Source organism: Rhinoderma darwinii, chromosome 4, assembly GCF_050947455.1.
Source record: "Rhinoderma darwinii isolate aRhiDar2 chromosome 4, aRhiDar2.hap1, whole genome shotgun sequence".
Lineage (NCBI taxonomy): Eukaryota > Metazoa > Chordata > Amphibia > Anura > Rhinodermatidae > Rhinoderma > Rhinoderma darwinii.
In genome coordinates this window covers 47,952,401-47,977,735 of record NC_134690.1, presented here as the reverse complement: position 1 = coordinate 47,977,735, position 25,335 = coordinate 47,952,401, and positions in this window count along the sequence as shown.

Here is a 25,335-nt window from a genome sequence, read left to right as displayed (position 1 = left end):
TGGAGAACTATGATATTGGATCTTTCCAATAAGTAGATTATTATTATATTATCTTTTGGTATGGTTTTATTCTTGGTCTTTGGTGAAAAAAGAGGGGCTCAGAGAGATGAAATGTTACTGTTAGTCTGTTGTTAATACTGAAACATTAAGTCTCTTCTGAGGTTGAGGCCGTCTGGGTATCTGGTTTTTAATCTATAGATCCAGTATGCCTCCCTGAGGTGGGTTTTATGTTTAAGGTCGCCTCCCCTTTTGGGGGGGTAGATTTTTTCAATAGCATAGCAACGTAAATTTTTGGTGTTACGGTTATGTTGTACAATGAAATGTTTTGACGCATTGGAGATATTAGTGATGTTGATATTTCTCACGTAACTAAGATGTTCAAGAATTCTTGTTTTTAATTTTCTGTTTGTACAGCCCACATATTTTAGTTGACATTCCGTACATTCAATAATGTAAATAACTGATTCGCTGTTACAATTAATATAATTTTGGATACTGTATGTATCTGTTTGTGTGGAATTGCTAAATGTTTTGGTTTGATGGGCAAAGGAGCAAGTCTTGCAGGGATGCTGCCCACATCTATAAAAACCTTTTGTTTCTAGCCATGTTGTTTTAATATTTTCGTTTGGTGTGAACAGTGACGGAGATAACACGCTACCTAGAGAGGGTGCCTTTCTTGCCACGATTCGACAACCTTCGGCCAGGATGGAGCGTAGATTGTCGTCTTCTTGGAGGATAGGTAAGTTGTTAGTGACTAACTTTTTAATTTGCATGAACTGATTACTCTGTTGCAAGATTAGAGTAGGTTGGTTGTCCTTAGATGGAATTCTGGAAATTTTCTTGGTGTGTTTGTTACTGTATGCAAGTAAGTCGGTTCTGGGTATTTTAGTCATGATTTCGCTTGCTCTATTGAGTGACCATGTAGGATACCCTCTTGCTCTAAGTCTGGTTTTGATTTCATTTTGTTCAACTTCAAACTGACTATGGGAGGTGCAATTCCGTTTGGCACGGTGCAACTCACCCACTGGTATGGCCTTTATAGTCTGTATTGAGTGGTTACTTCTTGCATGAAGGATATTATTTGAGGAGGTGGGTTTTCGGTGAGTCTGGGTAGAAATTATTTGCCCTTCTTTGCCGTTTAATTCAAGATCCAAAAATATGATGTTGGTGGTATCAAAGTTATAGGTAAATTTGAGATTGCAGTGGTTTTGATTAAGGGTATCTACAAAGGCAGGGATGATGTCAGTGTCCCCTTTCCAGATAAGTAAAATGTCATCAATATACCTTCCGTACCATTCAATACAGTGGCCGTATGTGTTATCGGTAGAAAAAATGTAGGACTGTTCCCACCAGGACATGACTAAATTGGCTATCGATGGAGAAAACTTGGCTCCCATGGATACGCCCTTGAGTTGAAGATAATATTTTGTGTCAAATTGGAAGTAGTTATTGGTCATTAAAAACATGAGTACTTCCAGAATGAATGTTTGGAAGTTTTTTTCATACATGCTATGTTTGGTTAAGTGGTAGTCGAGGGCGGCATAAGCTATGTGATGAGGAATGGAGGTGTATAAGGACACCACATCGCATGTGAGCCATGTGTAATTTTTTTTCCCATCTTTTGTGACATAGTGAGTTGAGGACATTCTTGGTGTCCTTTAGGAATCCAGGAGCTGTTTGTGCTAATGGTTGCAGCAGTGTGTCTAGCCATTCTGACAATCTTTCCAAAATTGACCCAATGCCTGAGACAATGGGTCTCATTGGTGGTGGAAAAATTAGCTTGTGGGTCTTTGGAAGCGCATGAATGATTGGTGTAATAGGTTGATCAACAAGAATAAATTCGGCTTGTTTTTTATTGATAAAGCCTCCTAGTTGGCCGTCATTTAAGAGTTTGTTCATGCGATTTTTTATATTGTCTACTGGGTTCTTCTCCAGTACTTTATAGGTTGTTTTGTCAGATAGCAGGTTGGTAATGGATTGTTTGTAATCGTTCTTATTCATTACAGTGACACTGCCTCCTTTGTCTGCCATTTTTATCACTATGTCTTTGTTGTCATGTAAGGACTTGACCGCTTGTTTGTGTTGGATCGTCATATTTGTTGTTGGATATTGGAATTTGAGGCTATCCGCCAGGTTTTGCAATTCTTTCTCCATCACCGTTTGGAAACGGTCCATCGAATCTGTTCGTGAGTTCGTAGGATAGAACTTAGGGTTGGAAGTACGAAAATTCGGGGCTGTGGTCACCGTTTGATTGTGAGTTTCTGTGCGTAAATGGTCTAGACACGCTAAGGTGGTGAGTTCTTGAAAGGAGAATTGGTCTAGACTAGGCGGTGGATGAGCTGGAAGGACAACCTCTTCGACGAGTATGGTAGGAGAAGATGAAGTTGGGACATCGTCCGGAGGAATATTCTCCTGCGTAAGGAAATGCTTTTTGACAGTCAAATTTCGGATAAATTTATTGATGTCCAATAGTGTATTGAATAAGTTGAAGTTATTTTTTGGAGCAAAATTGAGGCCCAAGGATAAAACTTCAATTTGTTCCGTGGTTAAGGTGAAGGAGGATAGGTTGGTAACATTAATTTCTAGTACTGTTGAAATTTCCGGGGGCGGAGGCAACGGTTGAAGTCCTGATTTATTCGATTTGTGCTTCCTACCCCCCCTCCTGCCTCGTTTTTTGACTGGTGACTTGGGTTTTGTGTTCTATGGGCAGAGTATGGGCGAGTCCTTGTGTTGTCATCTTCTGACAAGCCGTCGGCGGAGTCCGGTTCTGTAGAACTGAAACTCACTCTGTTCGGTAGATCCCTGTATTGGTTACGGTATTGGTTGCGTTTTTTAAGGATGGGTCTCGGTCTTGTGTAGTTTCTCGTTCTCTGGCTCCAATTGTAAGTTTCATTGTGTGTATAATCTCTTATATCTCGCTGGAACTTGCTTTTTTTTGTTTCAGCAATGGATTGATCCAATTTATCAATGGCAGTCGATGTTCGAATTTGAAGAAGGGAAAAGGAAGGTGAGTCTGAAAAAACATCAATTGATTTTCTAATGTCAGTGATATTGATGTCTAATTCAGATAATTTGAGCTCTTCTTGTTTAGTAATTAGTTTCATCAAACTAATGGAACATATGGAGAGGGTCTGGTTCCATTCCTTTTGAAATTCTTCGGTGTAAATGAAAGTTGGAGTTTTCCTGAGGCGTAGACCTCTGGGTATCATATCTTTTGCAATGTAGTTCTTTAAGGTTGTGAGGTCCCACCAGATCTTAGCCTGTTGTGCGAGGTGCTTTTCTAAGGTATGAAACAAATCTTCCAATTCTTGATTGTTTTCAGTATGGTTGCCATGGTTGCCAAAGACTTTTTCGGCTAGTTCTGAGCGAGTAATTTGAGCCCCAGGGGGCGTGTTGGCAGATTGATGCGTCATATTGTGACCAAAGATGTTCTCCAGGACACTGGTGCAAAGTATAGTGAATTTAAAAGCAATGCGACTCACAATATAAAACCAGCGTATTCGTTCCAATAATATATATAATTTTTGTTAGTTGTTTAGACTCTTGTATTGTTGGAAGATTATATATGGTCGCGCTTAGGATGCACACATCTATTTTGGACCCTCTGGTGTTCTGTATTAGAACATGAGAAATGATATAGGGAGCTCGTAGGAAAAAGCCGATGATTGTCACAAAAATAGAAGAAGAGGGGGGAGGAATCCTCCAGCTCACCTGACACTGTGGAGTGTGTCTCAGCAGCGCCCGGAATCTCGTGTCGGCACACGTTCAAAAGCACGGAAAGGAGAGGAAAGTGTTGATCCAGCGCTGCGTGGAGTTTTAAAATGGAAGCGGATTTCCAAGTTTAATGTTTCTTAGTTTAAAAATAGTCCAGAGGTATAGTCCTAGTGTGAGGGTAAGCGGGCGGTGATGTCCTCAGAGCCTACGCGTTTCGGATGCTACTGCGTCCTTAGTCTTGGCTGTAATGTCTATTTTGAAAAGAGCGCGTTGTCTCGTTTTTATCCTCGTCCCTGTGGTGCAGCTGATTGCTGAATGCGTTCCACTGTTGTTATCCATTTGGAACGCAAACCGGAAGTGAGAATGGTTACTACCTGTTGTGTTTTTTGCATTTTCACTTGCGTACTGCAAACTGACAGCTTCGTCATTATGATTATGATTTGGGGTATGAGGTTATGTAAGTTCAACCTAACTTGGATGTATTTTGTATTTCAGGTGGTGTTTGTCGTGCGGAGTGGAAACCGGATGGACGGAAGGTCTTGTCGTTCACCATTTCCCCATAACCCAAATATTTACCTAGATGACAATGGTACATATAAAATTGGTAAGTGTTATGTATATTTGTTTAAATGAAATGTTACTTAGAAATAGTTATTTTACATTGTCATGTAGGTGTTAGGATCTTTTCTTTTGGTTTATGGATTGGTATGTTTATAATGTCTGTAGGTAGTACGCTGTTGTTTATTGCTGTAAGTGGGCAGTAGTAATGTGTACTATTGAACAATGTTATTAGAGGAGTATTACCACTATTCTTCTTTGGAATTAAAAAGGGACAAAGACAGGCGCGCAATTTTAAATATTGAGGATATGACGTGGGAAGGAAGTGAGGGTAGGACAACAACTGGAACAAAAATTGTGTAAAATAAAGAACATGAAATATAAATGTGACTGACGAAAAAGTGGTTTAAAAGATATAAACAGTGGTGTACATAGCAAAAAGCACATGTTATGCATGTACAGACTGTGAATATACAGGGAAAAATGTCTTGGAGAACTATGATATTGGATCTTTCCAATAAGTAGATTATTATTATATTATCTTTTGGTATGGTTTTATTCTTGGTCTTTGGTGAAAAAAGAGGGGCTCAGAGAGATGAAATGTTACTGTTAGTCTGTTGTTAATACTGAAACATTAAGTCTCTTCTGAGGTTGAGGCCGTCTGGGTATCTGGTTTTTAATCTATAGATCCAGTATGCCTCCCTGAGGTGGGTTTTATGTTTAAGGTCGCCTCACCTTTTGGGGGGGTAGATTTTTTCAATAGCATAGCAACGTAAATTTTTGGTGTTACGGTTATGTTGTACAATGAAATGTTTTGACGCATTGGAGATATTAGTGATGTTGATATTTCTCACGTAACTAAGATGTTCAAGAATTCTTGTTTTTAATTTTCTGTTTGTACAGCCCACATATTTTAGTTGACATTCCGTACATTCAATAATGTAAATAACTGATTCGCTGTTACAATTAATATAATTTTGGATACTGTATGTATCTGTTTGTGTGGAATTGCTAAATGTTTTGGTTGGATGGGCAAAGGAGCAAGTCTTGCAGGGATGCTGCCCACATCTATAAAAACCTTTTGTTTCTAGCCATGTTGTTTTAATATTTTCGTTTGGTGTGAACAGTGACGGAGATAACACGCTACCTAGAGAGGGTGCCTTTCTTGCCACGATTCGACAACCTTCGGCCAGGATGGAGCGTAGATTGTCGTCTTCTTGGAGGATAGGTAAGTTGTTAGTGACTAACTTTTTAATTTGCATGAACTGATTACTCTGTTGCAAGATTAGAGTAGGTTGGTTGTCCTTAGATGGAATTCTGGAAATTTTCTTGGTGTGTTTGTTACTGTATGCAAGTAAGTCGGTTCTGGGTATTTTAGTCATGATTTCGCTTGCTCTATTGAGTGACCATGTAGGATACCCTCTTGCTCTAAGTCTGGTTTTGATTTCATTTTGTTCAACTTCAAACTGACTATGGGAGGTGCAATTCCGTTTGGCACGGTGCAACTCACCCACTGGTATGGCCTTTATAGTCTGTATTGAGTGGTTACTTCTTGCATGAAGGATATTATTTGAGGAGGTGGGTTTTCGGTGAGTCTGGGTAGAAATTATTTGCCCTTCTTTGCCGTTTAATTCAAGATCCAAAAATATGATGTTGGTGGTATCAAAGTTATAGGTAAATTTGAGATTGCAGTGGTTTTGATTAAGGGTATCTACAAAGGCAGGGATGATGTCAGTGTCCCCTTTCCAGATAAGTAAAATGTCATCAATATACCTTCCGTACCATTCAATACAGTGGCCGTATGTGTTATCGGTAGAAAAAATGTAGGACTGTTCCCACCAGGACATGACTAAATTGGCTATCGATGGAGAAAACTTGGCTCCCATGGATACGCCCTTGAGTTGAAGATAATATTTTGTGTCAAATTGGAAGTAGTTATTGGTCATTAAAAACATGAGTACTTCCAGAATGAATGTTTGGAAGTTTTTTTCATACATGCTATGTTTGGTTAAGTGGTAGTCGAGGGCGGCATAAGCTATGTGATGAGGAATGGAGGTGTATAAGGACACCACATCGCATGTGAGCCATGTGTAATTTTTTTTCCCATCTTTTGTGACATAGTGAGTTGAGGACATTCTTGGTGTCCTTTAGGAATCCAGGAGCTGTTTGTGCTAATGGTTGCAGCAGTGTGTCTAGCCATTCTGACAATCTTTCCAAAATTGACCCAATGCCTGAGACAATGGGTCTCATTGGTGGTGGAAAAATTAGCTTGTGGGTCTTTGGAAGCGCATGAATGATTGGTGTAATAGGTTGATCAACAAGAATAAATTCGGCTTGTTTTTTATTGATAAAGCCTCCTAGTTGGCCGTCATTTAAGAGTTTGTTCATGCGATTTTTTATATTGTCTACTGGGTTCTTCTCCAGTACTTTATAGGTTGTTTTGTCAGATAGCAGGTTGGTAATGGATTGTTTGTAATCGTTCTTATTCATTACAGTGACACTGCCTCCTTTGTCTGCCATTTTTATCACTATGTCTTTGTTGTCATGTAAGGACTTGACCGTTTGTTTGTGTTGGATCGTCATATTTGTTGTTGGATATTGGAATTTGAGGCTATCCGCCAGGTTTTGCAATTCTTTCTCCATCACCGTTTGGAAACGGTCCATCGAATCTGTTCGTGAGTTCGTAGGATAGAACTTAGGGTTGGAAGTACGAAAATTCGGGGCTGTGGTCACCGTTTGATTGTGAGTTTCTGTGCGTAAATGGTCTAGACACGCTAAGGTGGTGAGTTCTTGAAAGGAGAATTGGTCTAGACTAGGCGGTGGATGAGCTGGAAGGACAACCTCTTCGACGAGTATGGTATGAGAAGATGAAGTTGGGACATCGTCCGGAGGAATATTCTCCTGCGTAAGGAAATGCTTTTTGACAGTCAAATTTTGGATAAATTTATTGATGTCCAATAGTGTATTGAATAAGTTGAAGTTATTTTTTGGAGCAAAATTGAGGCCCAAGGATAAAACTTCAATTTGTTCCGTGGTTAAGGTGAAGGAGGATAGGTTGGTAACATTCATTTCTAGTACTGTTGAAATTTCCGGGGGCGGAGGCAACGGTTGAAGTCCTGATTTATTCGATTTGTGCTTCCTACCCCCCCTCCTGCCTCGTTTTTTGACTGGTGACTTGGGTTTTGTGTTCTATGGGCAGAGTATGGGTGAGTCCTTGTGTTGTCATCTTCTGACAAGCCGTCGGCGGAGTCCGGTTCTGTAGAACTGAAACTCACTCTGTTCGGTAGATCCCTGTATTGGTTACGGTATTGGTTGCGTTTTTTAAGGATGGGTCTCGGTCTTGTGTAGTTTCTCGTTCTCTGGCTCCAATTGTAAATTTCATTGTGTGTATAATCTCTTATATCTCGCTGGAACTTGCTTTTTTTTGTTTCAGCAATGGATTGATCCAATTTATCAATGGCAGTCGATGTTCGAATTTGAAGAAGGGAAAAGGAAGGTGAGTCTGAAAAAACATCAATTGATTTTCTAATGTCAGTGATATTGATGTCTAATTCAGATAATTTGAGCTCTTCTTGTTTAGTAATTAGTTTCATCAAACTAATGGAACATATGGAGAGGGTCTGGTTCCATTCCTTTTGAAATTCTTCGGTGTAAATGAAAGTTGGAGTTTTCCTGAGGCGTAGACCTCTGGGTATCATATCTTTTGCAATGTAGTTCTTTAAGGTTGTGAGGTCCCACCAGATCTTAGCCTGTTGTGCGAGGTGCTTTTCTAAGGTATGAAACAAATCTTCCAATTCTTGATTGTTTTCAGTATGGTTGCCAAAGACTTTTTCGGCTAGTTCTGAGCGAGTAATTTGAGCCCAGGCAGGCACACTTGTTCCCGTGCTATCAGCATGACATCTATACTCGTCACGTGGCAACATCCAGCCGGCAACCAGTTAAAGTATCAATAAACATGATAGTAATTCTAAAATTTTACATGTTCTTTTATGTATTAAGTGTACATCAATGAAAACGAATAATCAAAAAATATTTTATATATATAAATTTTAAAAAAAAGAAAAAATGATAATTTTTCAAAGTCAACAGTGATAAAAGAGTAAAACATGTCCGCACAGTGGGTATTTTGTGAAAACACTACTGCGCAAAATATAATTTCAGCTTAATCACAAACTGCCGTTTATTATCATCCAAAACAAAAAGACAAATCTATATTTATTACGCCTTCATAAAAATAAGTTCATTTTTATTATTTTCCAATTGCCACAATACAGGACGCACTAGCACGGATATAGAAATCATATATTAGCCTCACATCAACAAATTAATGCATCCTCCAAAGATAAATATCATAAAAATCATATCCTGCTTTATATTAAATGCTAGTACAGTAATCCAACAATTATAAATGAGATGACACAGCAGATTGGTCGGGGGAAGTAAACGCATTTATATAGTGTTGGTATTTATGACCGCAGCATAAAGCGTAAATTGTCTGGGAGATTGCAAGTACTTCTAAATTGTACTAGCTACTGGAGAGAATTATAGAGGGAACCATATGTGAATAAAAATAACGCACAAGATGCAATTAATTTTTCTCCATTTTTTTCTGCTGGCGTATGACATTACTAGATAAATTTTTCTTGCTATTTTGCATAAGAACTAAAATGTTTAACCCCTTATGGTGTGTTTTATACCTTGATGCCACATTTAGCAAATTCAATAAATTGATCACTGGTATCAAATTAATTTGATATCTTTTATAAAAGTTGCTATTTTGCTTGTTTTGTATTTTTGAAAGCTCATTAAATCAATCGTCCAGTTGTGAGCTGAAACATTATGTAAGTCAGTACTTACATCATACCTCCCAACTTTCAAGTATCACAAAGAGGGACAACGCAGCGCATTGAAGCAATTTTTTTTTTAAGCCACGCGTCTTTTCCCACCCAATCCCTGACCATACACACCCGGTTTAGCCCACACATTATCATGCTCCCATAGTGCCTCCCACACAATATAATACCAAATAGCTGCCCACAAACAGTATAATGCCCCAATAGCTGCCACCATACAGTATACTGCCCTATAGATTCACCCATACAGTATAAAGCCAACTCAGATGCCGTCATACAGTATAATGCCCACACAGATTCTCCCATGCAGTATAATGCTCATACAGAAGCCTCCATGCAGTATAATGCCCAAATTCCCCCATAAGCATTATTCCCCATAGCTGCCCCATACAGCATAATGCCCCCATAGCTGCCCCATACAGTATAATGCCCGCCTAGCTGTCCTTATACAGTATAATGCCCCCTTAGCTGCCCCTAGTACCAGTGCCCTTGTAAATAGTGACACAGTGCCCATGTAGATAGTGCTCATGTAGATAGCACCACAGTGCCACAGTGTCCATGTAGGTAGTGGAACACATCCCTTGAAGATAGTGCCACCCCCTGTAGATAGTGCCATTGGGGCTCCCTCTAGGAGCGGAATCCCCAGCCAGAGCTTAGACCGGGGACTCTGCTCCTAGAGGGAAGACCTGATGTCACTGTCCATATATGCACAGTGATGTCAGTGGCTACTCCATGAACGGAATCTCCGTTGCCGATTCTGGCCCGGAGATTCCACTTCAGGAGGTGCCCCTGACGTCAATATCCCTATATGGACAGTAACCTCAGGGGTTTCCTCTAGGAGCGGAATCCCCGGCCAGATCATTGGCAAGGAGGGTTCCGCTCAAGGGGTAGCGAGTGATGCCGCTGTCCATATATGGATAGTGATGTCAAGGGCTTCCCCGAGCACAGCGATTAAAGTAGCACTGTACCCGGGGAGCCCTCGGCGAGCGGAGGAGCTTACTCTGCTTCTCCGCTCTGAAGTAATTCTGAAGCAGGCAGCTGATGGTGCTCTGCTTCAGAATTGGGTTCAACTGTATCTGCGTCCTGAGGACGCAGATACAGTTGACAGCGGGAAATACCTCCGGAATCCGGGACTTTCCCGCTGAATCCGGGATGGTTGGGAGGTATGCTTATATTATGGGTGATACTTACCTGCTATATATTTTCCTCAGCTCGTGCAACTTGGCTGTTTCTTAACTTATTTTAATTAGTACAGAGTTTTTTTCTGTGACTACAGTTTAGCTACAGGGAATCTGAGACACACCTACTGTCCTATCATTGGTTCCGGATACTGCTCTATCCCTCCGCACAGCAGCTGTGCCTCTTCAGATTGGCTGCTTAAAAAAAAGAATCGCTCATCACAATCTCAGCAGGAAGACAGTGCAAGGCGAGCTGATTTCTAGTACAGCAAGAGGAGAATGATTCTAAAGTACAGACTACTAAACCACCTGTGAAAAGTAGAATATCAGGTAATTGGCACCCAGATACTGAACAGAATAGGGGGCCGTATTAGGGCATATGGACATTGGGTGTTAGTCTCCTTATTCTTGTTTGAGACTATAGGATAATTTCTACTGGTTTTCAATTAGATTTATACGACCACATATTTTCCATTGTATTTTATTTTATTTTCGGTGTTCATTTTAACTACCACACTGTTGTTGTTTTTTTGCCAAAATCCTACTAATACCATATTAACAGACTCTAACAGTACCTGCAGTCTTACTCGTCTTTTCCACAAACGTAATGTATGCCCTCATTGGTTTTCTAAGTGGTGTATATACACAACAATGAAGAAAAGGAGATTTGGATCCAGCGTGGATTTGTAGAATAAAATGGAACAACGTTCCAAGTTTAATTGAAAAAATTCGTTTTTTTAAAAAAAGGAAGAAACCAGGATTTTGCTTGAAAGTGTGCAATCCTGATAGTGTGAGGAAAAATATCAGTAGTATATAGAGCCTACGCGTTTCAGACGCTACACGCGTCCTTAGTCATGGCTGGTGCACCAGCCATGACTAAGGACGCGTGTAGCGTCTGAAACGCGTAGGCTCTATATACTACTGATATTTTTCCTCACACTATCAGGATTGCACACTTTCAAGCAAAATCCTGGTTTCTTCCTTTTTTTTAAAAAACGAATTTTTTCAATTAAACTTGGAACGTTGTTCCATTTTATTCTACAAATCCACGCTGGATCCAAATCTCCTTTTCTTCATTGTTGTCTATTTATCGTGTGCCGACACGAGGATCCGTGCGAGATGATCTGAACCACACATACAAGGTGAGCTGGAGGTCCCTCTCTCTATTTTGGTGTATATACACAGTATCTACAGATGAGCCACGGAAAACATGGAGTATAGATTGCTCCTGAGTTTCAGAGTACTCTCCTGGGTAAATTGGTATATGTTGCTTTGTAGGCACCTCCACATCAGCATTTGGAAATAATGTATTCTACACAAACAGTACTATCTATCAGCACTGCATGGACTCTACTGTATAGGCACTAATATTTTATGCGGGACATATTCTACCATTTTTCCTGCCTGAGGCAAAATAAAAATCACACCCCCTCCCCCCCCCCCTGACTCCCAAACAGGGATGAGTACAAGTGTGTTTTTTCTTTTAAATAAAAATGTTAAAAAAAAATTCTTACGAAATTATTGTTAAAATAGCACCTGTAAATTAAAGCTGGACCCACAATGTCTGTTACCCCAGGACATTATCAATTTAATAAACCTACAAACATTGCCCCTTGGCTATTTTAACCACAATACGAAATTGTTTATGCAACACTTTATGTTTTTCACAAATGTGGACATAGCCACTATTAACTGGTTCAGGACCAGTCACCATTTTGACATTTTTAGCACGAATTAGTTAAACGGCTATAACGTTTTAACTTGTTGGCCTAGCGATGTGATTTTTGCAATGGTTTTTTTTTGTGATCAATGCAGACTTCTTTTTAGAATGTAATTGGTGCTGCAAGTGGTGAGAACCGCTTTTGTCTTCTCTAAATGGTCCCTGGCAGTGTCTGACTGCCAGGCATCCGTCATTCAGCTGCCCAATCGCTCGAGCAGCAAGCTTAAACAGGTGATATATATATATATTGGGCAGTCCTCAGCCGGTTAAAAAGATAAAATACCATAACATAACGCAGAGGAAGGAGACCTGTACTAAAAAACAAATATATGAACAAAGTGTTTACAGTACCAATATGATATAATAACAATCACAGGAGACCAAGACAAATGTTTTTTTGAACATATAGTTTATGAAAAGTTCAGGATACAATAAACCTGAATAGCAATATCAAATCCCAATGGATAATAAGTTACTCCAAATACCAATAAAGAGAAAAATATGTTTACCAACCTAAGGTTTAGCAATAGGGTTCAAGCCTTTGAGTCCAAGGTAGAGTGTCACGATCTGTGTGTATGTGGACCCACTAGGCCGCACTGCTGTAGCGCAATGGCAGCTGGCCAAACAACAGTCTATAGAGTCTATGCAAAGTCCTAGCACAAGAGTACCTGTAATAGTCCAGGCAGTAGCAGAGGCTTAGGCACAGATGGAACTTGAAGGTAGATGATGCCACACGTGGCAGATGATATCAGGTGTGGGAGATGACACCAGACGTGGTGTATGACAACCGGCATGGCAGATGATACCAGACATGGTGTATAACAGCAGACGTGGCAGTTCACACCAGACGTGGTGTATGACAGCAGGCGAGACAGATGGCACAACACGACTCCAACACTAGAAGAGGTTCAGGAACGAACACCGCATGGGATACAGGATACAGGTAGCAGGGCACAGGAACACTGAGAACAGGATACAACTAAGGGACCATTTTTTAAGACTAACATGGGATTACACGACAACGCTCAGGCAAGGAGTGAAAGGGCAGAGCCCTTTTTATAGTCCAGGGTGATCTGGGGATGATTTTGTAATTATATTCATGTACGCAGTGGCCGTTTAAGGCCGAGAACGAGCATGCGCACCTTAGAGACCAGTGCAGAGCCGGGCGGATGCGAGCACTGGCGTCTCCTGTGTGGGAGACGCTGGCCCGGACACGGAGGTCTGCGGTGGGAGGGTAAGTGAGTGCGATGGTTCGCGGACATTACATGGAGACTACAATGGGAATGTTACTATATCATTTTGAGACTGTGTACACTTTGTTTATTTATTTGTTTTTTCAGTACAAGCCTCCTTTCTCATTATTTTATGGTATTTAAACTTATTAATGGGGGTTGTGGTAACATTTGTGAATAAATAAAGTGATTGCATAAATAATATTGTATTGTGGTTAATGTAGCCGAGAGGCAATGTTTGTAGGTTTAATTAATTGGTAAATGTTCACTACTTTTAAACCACTCAAGGACACCATGCAGACAAAGTATAAGAAGGGTTCATAAGGCTACCCTCAAAGGCCATAATATCAGCCTGACAGCAGTCCCAATAGTACTAGCCTACCAGTAAAGTGCACCAAACCTGTACCACTCTTCTATGCTGATCCAACTCTTACCAACCGCATCCAGAAAATTAAATTAGAGCAGCTATTCAGTGGCTATTGCATACAATGTTTCTTACAGTACCAATCTCTTTCATTAGAAACACAATGTTGGGAAATTCAGCCCTCACTTCCGTCTTTCGAGACTAGAATGCCGCTCAGCCGTAATGCCAGTCTTTATAAATGACAATCCCTAATTATCTGCCTAAATGGTGCCCCCAGCAGTTAAGAATGTCCCTCTGGTCTCATCACAAAATTACAAATGCAATAAGGTATATAGAGTAATATTACCTGATGCTCTCCAGTTGCCCCTCTATGCCGTGAATGCGCCACTTTAGGGTCCCCACAGTGTTGTTTCAAAATGGCCACAGCGCTTCTCAGACTGAGTCTAAGACACTCCCACTGTTCACGGATTGAATGGACCTGCTTATTTGAACATCTCTGGCTTATCTGAGAACAGTGAGAGTGTGTCAGACTCATAGGCTAAGAAGAAGCGCTGCAACCATTTTGGGACAGCACAGAGGGGACCCTAAAATGGCGAATCCATGGCAGGGGGCACAGCTTGAGGGCACCAGGTAATATTACTCAATCCAAACAGAGCAAAGTAGGAGCTTCAAATTATAGAATAATGGGTGCTAAGCCTCAAGGGATCTGGACAAAGGATGCCAACAGTCAAGCCCATACAGAGTCCCAAGAAGTTATCCCAAGGAAAGGAGGCAGCAAACCGGTGTATGGTACAAAAACTGTGTTTATTCACCCAGTGTGTAGGCGACGTTTGACCTTCACAATGAAGACATTTTCAAGCATAGAAGGCATTTTTTGCTTTAAAAGGCCTTCAATGAGAAGGTGACATTTCGGCTACACACTGGGTGAATAAACACAGTTTTTTTGTACTATGCACCAGTGTGCTGCCTCCCTTTATTGGGATGACTCCTTAGGATTCTTTAAAGGTAATATTACTCCATATACACCATCATATTTAAAATGATGGACCTTAGGGTTGCTTTAATTGCAAACCCAAATCCGTCACAACTCTGATCAACAGAGTCTAAGGCTACTCTATGGTTTTCGCCACAGCCCACTGCAAGGCAGGATGGTTTTTGCTGCATATAACCCAGGTTGTTCGGTGTTGGATAAAAGATGCAATGCAGGCAATATCAGAACAGATAACAAGACAGCCAAAGTGTAAACAGAAAGTCCAAATCACAAAGCTAGGGGATGTCAGGAATAGCAGAGGTCAGTACCAGCCGGGAGCAGAAAGTCCAAATCAATAAGCAAACGGTAATCCAGAGACAAGCCGAGGTCCAGATCCAAAAATTCCAAATAGTCAAAGGTACAGGGTTTAGTCAGAAGCTTGATCAAACACATGCAGCAAGGAAAATTCACAAGCAAAGAACACAGAAGCAACCAGGTTTAAGTATTCCACCCTTACAACTGATAGGAAGAAAGATAGAGAAAAGGAATAGGCTGAACAACTAAAACCAGAACCGCCCAGAAGCTAGACTAGTAGTCAAGGTAATCTTAAAGGGATGGACGTTTCCTAACATCAGAATTGGCTCCGGGTGTATGTAGGCTCTTGAGTGACAGAGTTACAGTGGGCCCCTGGTCTACACACCTGCAACTTAACAACCCAGCCCACCATGGTCCCCCTAAGCCCAGTGGATCCTGACAGTATATCAAATGAAAGTATGATCAAGCTTGTTATACTTAAAATATAAGGATGGACTTATTGCCAAACCACAACCCTAGTAATGGGAGGAATTCAAACGGACCATTTGTGTCAGCGACGGAGGTAGAATTTCTACATAAAATCTTTGAAAGAAGTCGAGCATGTTAACATACCACAGGTAGAAAGGTAAAATAGCTGCAGAATTTACACGATGTAGAAAAAATACACATTTAAATGGACCCTAGGAAGCATTCCTGAGAAGATTCCTAAACTATAAGTCTTGATTTGCCACAAAATACTGTCAGCTAATGTAAAATGCTTCGTACAAACACACAGCTGTCTTGAGAATAAATTAAGTACAACCAATATCTTTGAAATAAAAGAATAATTGGACACAATAGATAGTCTGGCTGGATTTCTCGTACCCCTGTATATGTTGAATTTGCATTCTATTTTTAACCAGCCACTTCAGTGCATGGAGAATACTGATCATACATTTCAGAGAGAATCACAAGTAAAATATTAGAATTCCAATGAGAAGCGCTATCTGTCATCACATTTCCCTTCATCTCTAAGCATTTTTAAATAATGCTGTTGATGCATTTTAATTCTTGTTGATGTTGTATTTGTTCCAAACTTTCAATAATTTTTTTCCTTCATCAGCTGTGATCAGTCTTTCCGTGGGGAAGATACGTATGTTTAACACTTATTAATAAGTGGCTTGAATAACAAGTGGTTTGTATAAAAGTGGAGTTCCAAAAACCGGATTGATTTACTGTGTTGTGTGTGACAAAGTGGGGGGCCATTGTATGTGATATATGTATTGATTGCTTGCTTGCTACAAAGTTTGCAAAAGTGACATAATTTGTAACCATTTTTCCTTTGCAGTTTCCTAATAATGCCACTTTACAAAGCATTAGTGAGGCCTCATCTAGAATATGCAGTTCAGTTCTGGGTTCCAGTTCATAGAAAGGATGCCCTGGAGTTGGAAAAAATACAAAGAAGAGCAACGAAGCTAATAAGGGGCATGGAGAATTTAAGTTATGAGGAAAGATTGAAAGAATTAAACCTATTTAGCCTTGAAAAAAGACGACTAAGGGGGGACATGATTAACTTATATAAATATATTAATGGCACATACAAAAAATATGGTGAAATCCTGTTCCTTGTAAAACCCCCTCAAAAAACAAGGGGGCACTCCCTCCGTCTGGAGAAAAAAAGGTTCAAGCTGCAGAGGCGACAAGGCTTCTTTACAGTAAGAACGGTGAATTTATGGAATAGCCTACCGCAGGAGCTGGTCACAGCAGGGACAGTAGATGGCTTTAAAAAAGGGTTAGATAATTTCCTAGAACAAAAAAATATTAGCTCCTATGTGTAGAAATTTTTCCTTCCCTTTTCCCTTCCCTTGGTTGAACTTGATGGACATGTGTCTTTTTTCAGCCGTACTAACTATGTAACTATGTAACTATGTAACTATGTAATATATATTTTTGTACTGTACATTAAAAGCTTTGTACACCTTTAAAATCGTGGGTTGTTGTTTTAAATAAATTTGTGTATCAGTGTGTTTTCTGCAACTTTCTAAATACTTTTTATTAAAAATTATTTAAACTTTTTGAGATACAGCTGCTTTGTATCCTGTATATAGAGCAGCTGTATCCTACGCTGAAACCTGTAGCTGTATCTTACGCTGAAACCTGTATCCTTTAGGTCAGCGGGACGGACGAGTTCAGTGACAGCGGGTCCTGCATGTCTCTTACATGCAGGATCCGCCTGTTACCGATCACATCTAAGTTATGAACATAGATGTGATCGGTAATTGTTATGAACTTAGATGTGATCGGTAACAGCTTGATCCTGAGTGTCAGAGACATGCAAGACCCGCTGTCACTGAGCCCGTCAGTGCCGCTAACCTAACGAATTCAGGTCTTAGCGCAAGATACAGCTGCTCTGTATACAGGATACAAAGTAGCTGTATCTTAAAAAGTAAAAATAATTTTTAATAAAAAGTATTTAGGAAGTTGCAAGAAAAAAAAAAACATTTTAAAGGTGTGCATAGCCTTTCATTTAAATGGAAAAATGCATAGAACGGAAAAATACAAAGAAAAGCTAATAACATGTAAGGATTATGAACATTATCACTGTGATATGTAGGCAATCAATACTTCAGACCACCCAGCTTTCGTATATCCTCATTAAAATAAAAGAGATTATTACGCTTTGAATAATCCCTACTTATTAGAAGGGTCCCTTAAAAATAATCTGATGATGGGCGTGGCCTGGACATGGCGCTGGTGAGACGCGTGGTGTGAGAGCTCCGGTTCCCTGACCGCTCCCAAGCCTGATTAATAGCGTCTATTTGCGACACACATCGCACTAACGCGAAGGGGATCACGCACCAAACCCCCGACACCCGCGAGAAGCGACCAGACAAGGACGAGAAGCGGCATACCTCACTATTTCTCGGAGCCAGCATCTCAGGCCCGTCTATCCAATATGGCGGACCATATCGGCGCCTCAGAGACGCCGCCTCAAGGGAAGAAAACTCCTCCAGCCCAGCCGCAGAATAGCTCGTCGGAGCCTCTGAGAGGTGAGTCATTCTTTGCCCCGGCATCAGCACTTATTATGGGCCCGGAGCTAGAGGCACTTACGGCACAAATGGCAGCCATACCCACTAAAAGGGACATGGAAGGTTATATCTCCCGCCTTGAAGCAGTTTGCAAAACTGAGATCCGCTCCTTGAAGGAGGACATTACCCATATTAATGAATCTGTGGAAGCCATTGAAGTTAAAACACAGGAGCTCCAGCAGCAACAGGCCTCCCAGCAAATTTTATTAGATCAACACTCTGCACATATACAAATGCTGTTTGATATGACTGACGATGAAGAGAATAGAAACAGGAGGAATAACATAAGGGTCAGGGGTATCCCAGAGGCTACGGGACCCCAGGACCTCGTTCACACGTTACAGGGCATATTTAACATGTTGCTGGATAGACCTGCAGACTCCACAGTGGAGATTGACAGAGCTCACCGTACCCTGGGTCCAAAAAGCACGGATTTGGCCAGGCCGCAGGATGTGGTGTGTAGAATCCACTTTTTTCAACTTAAGGAATCTATAATGAGGCAAGCTCGTAACAGGGGTACACTGGACTTTGATGGGGCTCCGGTGCAATTACTGGCTGACCTTTCTCGTTCCACTCTGGCAAAAAGGAGAGCCTTGCGACCCCTACTTGTCGCACTTAGAGAAAAAGATATCCCGTATTCATGGGGGTACCCCTTTCAACTGCAAGTTCGCCGTGGATCCTCCACGTATTCTGTCTATTCTCCGGAGGATATCCCTGAATTTCTCGCTGCCCTAGATCTACCACAGATCTCCATCTCAGATTGGCCGTTTTTCCCTCCGATGCCGCAGTGTATGCCAAGACGTAATTATAGAATGGATCATTTCTCGACCCCTGCGAGACGCAGAAGATTGCAGGGCCCAGTGGCTCCCGCCCATGCTTCTCAAGAATCTTAATGTTGCTCCTTTATTGCGCCGCTTGTTGTCTCCCTGCCTCCGTAGTGCCTTACCGATGTCTGCAGTGGTCATGACATGAGTGGTTGCTTGTGTAGAACTCTGTTCCCAGGGCCCCTAGATGTGGCCTCCCTGTCAGTTTTATTGCCGGACTCACCTGCCTCACATGACTGCCTATGCTGAACCATAGATGTCTGCTACCCTGATTTCGGCTGCAACCAGGTCAAGATTGCTGGATTAAGATGTTGGGACATTTTGCTTCTCCAATACTGAGTTGTTTGTGGTTACTCATTTCATTCATAGTATGCTGCATGGTGGATGATGGGGAAGGGGTATATAATGTGGATTTATGTTATTCTCATTAGCCAACTCTAGCACGAGGCGGGAGGCTTGCCCTTTTAGTTTGGCTGCCCTTCGTTGGGAATTCGATGGTAGAGTCGGGGAGAGTTTTAAGCTAGGGGTCGGGTAGATATTCCTAGCCTAGACGGGAGGAGTAAAAAACAACTTTGACCGATTGGGGTGCGCTCCTATGTTCACGGGTACAAACCTCCACCTATAAATTTGGCCTTAAGGGCTTATATAGACCGCCTCACACCATTTCTGTGAATTGTTTGGATATGGTGAGAAGAGGACGACAGGGGTTATGGTCTACCTGTAGTTCCTATAGCTATATCCGCCACGCTGGTTTAAGTGTTAACCCCCCCCCCCCCTGGGTGTGACCCTAGTCTGGAATAACTGGCAGTTCAGTCGGACTAGCTGCTGAAATATTGCTGTATGGTTATGGGAACCTTTAGATACTTTACATGGCATCTTAACTAGGGAGCAGTTCTTCTCCAGGGAGGTAGTTGGTGCTATGCCCACAATAGCTTGGTGCGTGTTGATTCTGAACATTTCTGTTTTTAAGATGTGATAGTTTAAGTGTGTGTTTATACAATGTATCGGGCATGTGGGGGCTGGTTGGGAGCTTCCTTCTTCCATAGTCCAGTCAAACCCACACCTAGGGCATGTTCTGTTGAACACTTTACATTCATTTCTTTCCCCTAAACAAGTAGTTTTGGGGCTGGATCACTGTCTGTGGTGAATCCATTAGTTCACTGATTCTTTCCTTATTCTGTTCCCTCTTCCCCTCTCCCTTCTCTTTCCCAGATGGAGTTCTTAAAATGTTGCTCATTGAATGTTCGGGGATTTAATACCCCGCAAAAATGTGCTCAGATCCTATATCATATGCATAAACAACGTGTTCAGATTTTACTTTTGCAGGAGACTCATTATAGGAGCGACCATGTGCCTGCCTACTCTGAAACACCGATACTATACGCAGTGGTTCCATAGTACCAACCCTGATGCGAAATCCAGAGGAGTGAGTATCGCTATACATAAATCTCTTCCGGTCTCTGTTGTTGCTACCCAATATGACACCCATGGGCTCTTTGTGTTTCTGAAACTTCGAATCTCTGAGCGACTGTTCACTGTGGCTAATGTGTATCTCCCTAATCACGACCAGGTGCGCGTATGCAGGAGTTATTTTACGGAACTCTCTAAATTTGCAGAGGGTCTCCTGGTAACTGCAGGAGATTTTAACTTCACAATGGATAGGGTTATGGACTCCTCATCGGGCCGATCCTCCGTTTCCGCTTCTCAATTGTCTGCCCTCAAGTCTAAGCTGTTTGCAATGCAAATGGTAGATGTCTGGCGGATTCTCAACCCCCAAACACGGGACTACACCTTCTACTCTCCGGTACATGACATGTATAGCAGGATAGATTTGTTTCTTATTAGCCATCATTTACTTTCCTGGTCTCCGAAGTCTCAGATCGGAGCTATGATTTGGGATGATCATGCGCCTGTCTTCCTGTCTCTTACCTTCCCAGACACTAGACGGCGGGAATGGCATTGGCGGTTGAACCCTCATCATTTGAGGGATTCGGTTTGCCAAACGGCCATTAATAGCTCCATTTCGGAGTTTTTGGATCATCATGCAGTAGATCCCACCCCTCTACCTGTTCAGTGGGAGGCGTTGAAAAGTGTATTAAGTGGTATATTCATACAGCAAGGTTCGAGACTGAAAAGGGAAAGGGCTTTCAAGATAGAAAAGCTCTTGTCTCACATACAGACTCTAGAGACCACTCAAACAGTCCCAACGTCCTCAGACTTTGGCAGAGCTGCTAGAAGCTCGAAACTCTTTGAGAAATTTACTAGACCAGGCACATGCGTCTTTCCGAGATCGGGCGCGGCGTTTCACTCCAATAAATGCGGTAGGGCGTTAGCTAGGTCACTACACCCGCGGGCTCCTTGCTCCTTTATTCCGGTGATCAAGACGACACAGGGCGAGCGCAAACATAATCCAGAGGACCTTGTCAATACATTTCGGGAATACTATCAGTCCCTGTACAACCTCAAGTGGCCTTTAGAAGACATGTCTCCAAGTGACCTCCAACGGAAGATTGATTCCTATGTCGCACACACGGCTTTGCCGACTCTGGATGAGACTGAGACTGCCTCGATGGGTGAGGCCTTCTCGGAATCGGAGATACATGCGATCATAAAATCAGCACCGTCGGGTAAAAGCCCGGGTCCGGATGGATTCCCGGCGTCCTTTTACAAGACCTTTGTAACTTAGCTTCTTCCCTATATGACCAAGGTGTATAACGCCGTTATAACCACCATGCCATTCACTCCGCAAACGTTAGCGGCCACCATTACTGTGATTCCCAAACCGGGGAAGGATCCCTCTGTATGTCCCAATTACCGTCCAATCTCCCTGATAAATGTGGATGTTAAACATTACTCTAAGGCCATTGCAAATAGACTAGCCCCGCTCCTACCGCAGAGTATCCACGGAGATCAGACGGGATTTGTCCGTCATAGAGAGGCGAGGGACAATACCAATAAAACTACCCTCTTAATATCCTATGTCCTGAAAAAGTCCTTACCCACCTGTTTAGTATCGCTTGATGCGGAAAAAGCTTTCGATCAGGTACATTGGGGGTTCCTGAAATCGGCATTAATCCAGATAGGGCTTGGCCCCATCATGCTAGACAAGATACTGTCCCTATACCAGACACCTACTGCAGGAGTTAGGGCCAATGGGGTACTTTCAACACCATTCTCGATTACCAACGGCACTAGACAGGGATGCCCCCTGTCTCCCTTACTTTATGTCATCACGATGGTGCATCTAGCATTGGCTATCCACAGCTCCCCTGATATCTCAGGGATAGGAATAGGCGGGGATTGTCATAAACTGGCTTTACATGCCGATGACCTTTTGCTCTTTGTGATGAACCCCGTGATTTCCTTACCGGTGCTCATTAGAGAATTCGAAACATTTGGCCAGGTCAGCAACTTTAAGGTAAACTATATGAAAACTGAAGCACTCAATATGTCTCTATCTTCTGAAGTGCTGGAGCTTTTAAAGTCATCCTTCTCCTTTAAATGGCAGCCGAGGTCTATTAAATATTTGGGGGTTCAGATTGCTAGGAACCTAGTGGATCTTTATACTCTCAACTATCAGCCTTTACTTCAAATCACTCTCAAAAACTTACAACATATGATCGAGCACAACTCTCATGGTTTGGCCGCATAAACGCTATCAAAATGGACATCCTCCCTCGGTTTTTATATCTGTTTCAGGCCATTCCAGTACTGATCCCTGGAGCGTTTTTTAAGACTTTGGAGAAGGCCTTTCGGAATTTTGTGTGGGGCACTTTGAGGCCGCGCCTTAACCTGAGGTCACTGTCCCGTCCGAAACTGAAGGGGGGAGCTGGACTCACGGATTTGTCCATATATCATCAGGCCGCGGTACTCGCAAGGGTAGTGGACTGGTTTCATAATGGATCCAATAAACAGTGGGTGGGGATTGAGCAGTCCATAGTCACTCTCTCCCTTAGATCTTTGCCGTGGATTCTTTCTGATTATAGGCCGGCCCTTGTGACCCTTCCGCTACTTACCCAGCACTATCTCACTCTGTGGGACAGACTGTTGGTTAGAAAAGGCCTTTCTCATAGACCCGGGCTTCTTATCCCGCTGTTTGATAACCCAAAATTTCCACCAGCTGTCAATACGAATCATTTCCTGAGTTGGTCCTCTTCTGATGACACGAGACTATGTCAGGTAATGACGGATGGGGGGCGGCTTCCTTCCTTGTCGGAATTGCGTGGGACTTGCCCGGGGAGGACGCTTTCTTGGATGGAACATGCCCAATTGTCTACCTTCTTGCGTTCGGCTCTGCGGACGGGATGCGTATTCTCACTGAAACTGCCTTTGAGTCGCTGTTGCTTTAAACAGAGCCTCCGGCACGGGTGATATCTACTCTATATACCTTACTTCTGGAGGCTGTGGTGACCAGCCTCCTGCATACATTAGCGCCTGGGAGCGAGAACTGGGAGTAACCATGTCATTGGCAGATTGGGACCGAGTATTCTTTCTGTCTCACAAAATGCCTGTGGCTTGCCATGCACAGGAAAATAATTTTAAGATACTGACTAGATGGTACCGTTGCCCACAGATTCTAAACACGATGTACCCTGAGGTGTCAGATTTGTGTTGGCGGTGTGGGAATGAGACCGGAACGATGTTACACATTTGGTGGTCGTGTCCATCATTGCAGACCTTCTGGAAAGCGATTTTTGAAATCTATGCAATAGTGGAGGGTACTCCGCTGGTGCCCTCTCCTCAGATAGCTTTGCTATCCCTAATTCCTGGCCCTTTGCCGAGTATTAAGAAAAGCCTACTACGGCATTTCTTGACTGCGGCACGAACAGTTATTCCTAGACATTGGAAGTCTACTGTGCCGCCTTCTGTTGGCGAATGGGTGGTGGAGATGGATTCTTTATGTCGAATGGAATCTCTGGTTGCAGAAGACAGTGATCACTTTGATAGAGTTCTATCTCTGTGGAGTGCATGGTCGTCCTTCAAATCTGGTCCACACTTTGCTAACTGGCTGGGCGGAACCCTCCCATAGTTGGGGTCCGTCATGCACGGCCTGGTACTATAGTGGCTTTCGTCTGGGGGAGGGGAAGCCTATTTTTCCTCCCCAGTCCATCCTCTCTTCTGTCCCCACCTTGGGGTAGGACACAGGGAGTCTTTCCTGTGGTTCAGGTCATTTATCTCTGGGCTTCTACCTCTTTTCTTGGCCCTTCCTCCCTCCTCCTTTCCTCTCTATTTCTTCCTTCCTTCCGTTCGTGAGACCTGGAGAGCTGTCACACACTTTACACAGAGTTCCTGGTTCTAATTTTAAGATGTGACGTTACTGGGTATAGTTCTTACTTATCATATGCTATGTGAATTTCTTTGATACTGTATGTGGGAAATATGACGGAGCATACTAATGTCTTACCTGTGAGTAATGCTGATAATAATGATATGTATGTATTCTGAGCTGTTTTCTTTGGCCTGTTTTCTTGTGTATATGTTAAAATTTATAATAAAAACCTACTTTATGAAAAAAAATAAAAAATCTGATCATACAGAAAGAGTCATCTGTTGCCGCGACCGTGAATGCCAAACAGTGTGTTGTCTGCCGGGTGCTCGGGTTCGTCATATTGTGGAACGAATAGACAGATTGCTGGGTGGGGCTGGGGAAGACCCGGCGGTGATGGTACACATCGGTACCAATGACAAAGTAAGTGGAGATATAAGGTCCTTAAAAATTATTTTAGGGAACTAGGAGAGAAGCTAAAGTCCAGGACCTCCAAGGCAGTGTTTTAAGAAAAATACTACCAGTGCCACAAGCATCGCTAGAAAGACAGCGGGAGATTAGGGAGTTAAATGAGTGGCTTAGAAATTGGTGCAGGAAGGAAGGGTTTGGGTTCATGGAGAACTGGGCTGACTTCTCTGTCTTCTACAGGTTCCATGATAGGGGCGGACTGCACCTAAATGGGGAGGGTGCAGCTGTGCTGGGCAAAGAATGGTTAGGTGGCTTGAGGAGCTTTTAAACTAGGATCTGGGGGAGGGAAGGTGGGGATAAGCGGGGTTACGGATGTAGCCATCTTTAACTTGAATCTGATAACTTGCTGTAGCGTGATATCACACAACAAAAGCCATTGAAAAGCCATTGAAAAAGTCAAGATAAGAGATCTAGCCATTGTTTATTTAATGCGTTAAAAGTCAAGATAAAGACGGCTACATCTGTAGATAGAGTACATAGGGAGAGGGATAAAGAAGGGGATAATGGGAATTTAGTGGGGGCTGGGGTTAGCAAGCCGAATAGGGAGTTGACTAGGAATAAATACGGACTTAAGAATATTAAAGGTGTCGGTAAGATTAAATGTATGCTGGCAAATGAAAGAAGTCTTGCAAATAAAATGGACGGGTTGGAGATTCTAATGACCGACGTGAATTATAATGTAGTGGGCATAACAGAAACCTGGCTGAATGAGCGCCATGACTGGGTAACAAATGTGGGGGGGCTACACCGCATTCAGATGGGATAGAAAAGATAAAAAAGGTGGAGAGGTTTGACTGTTTATAAA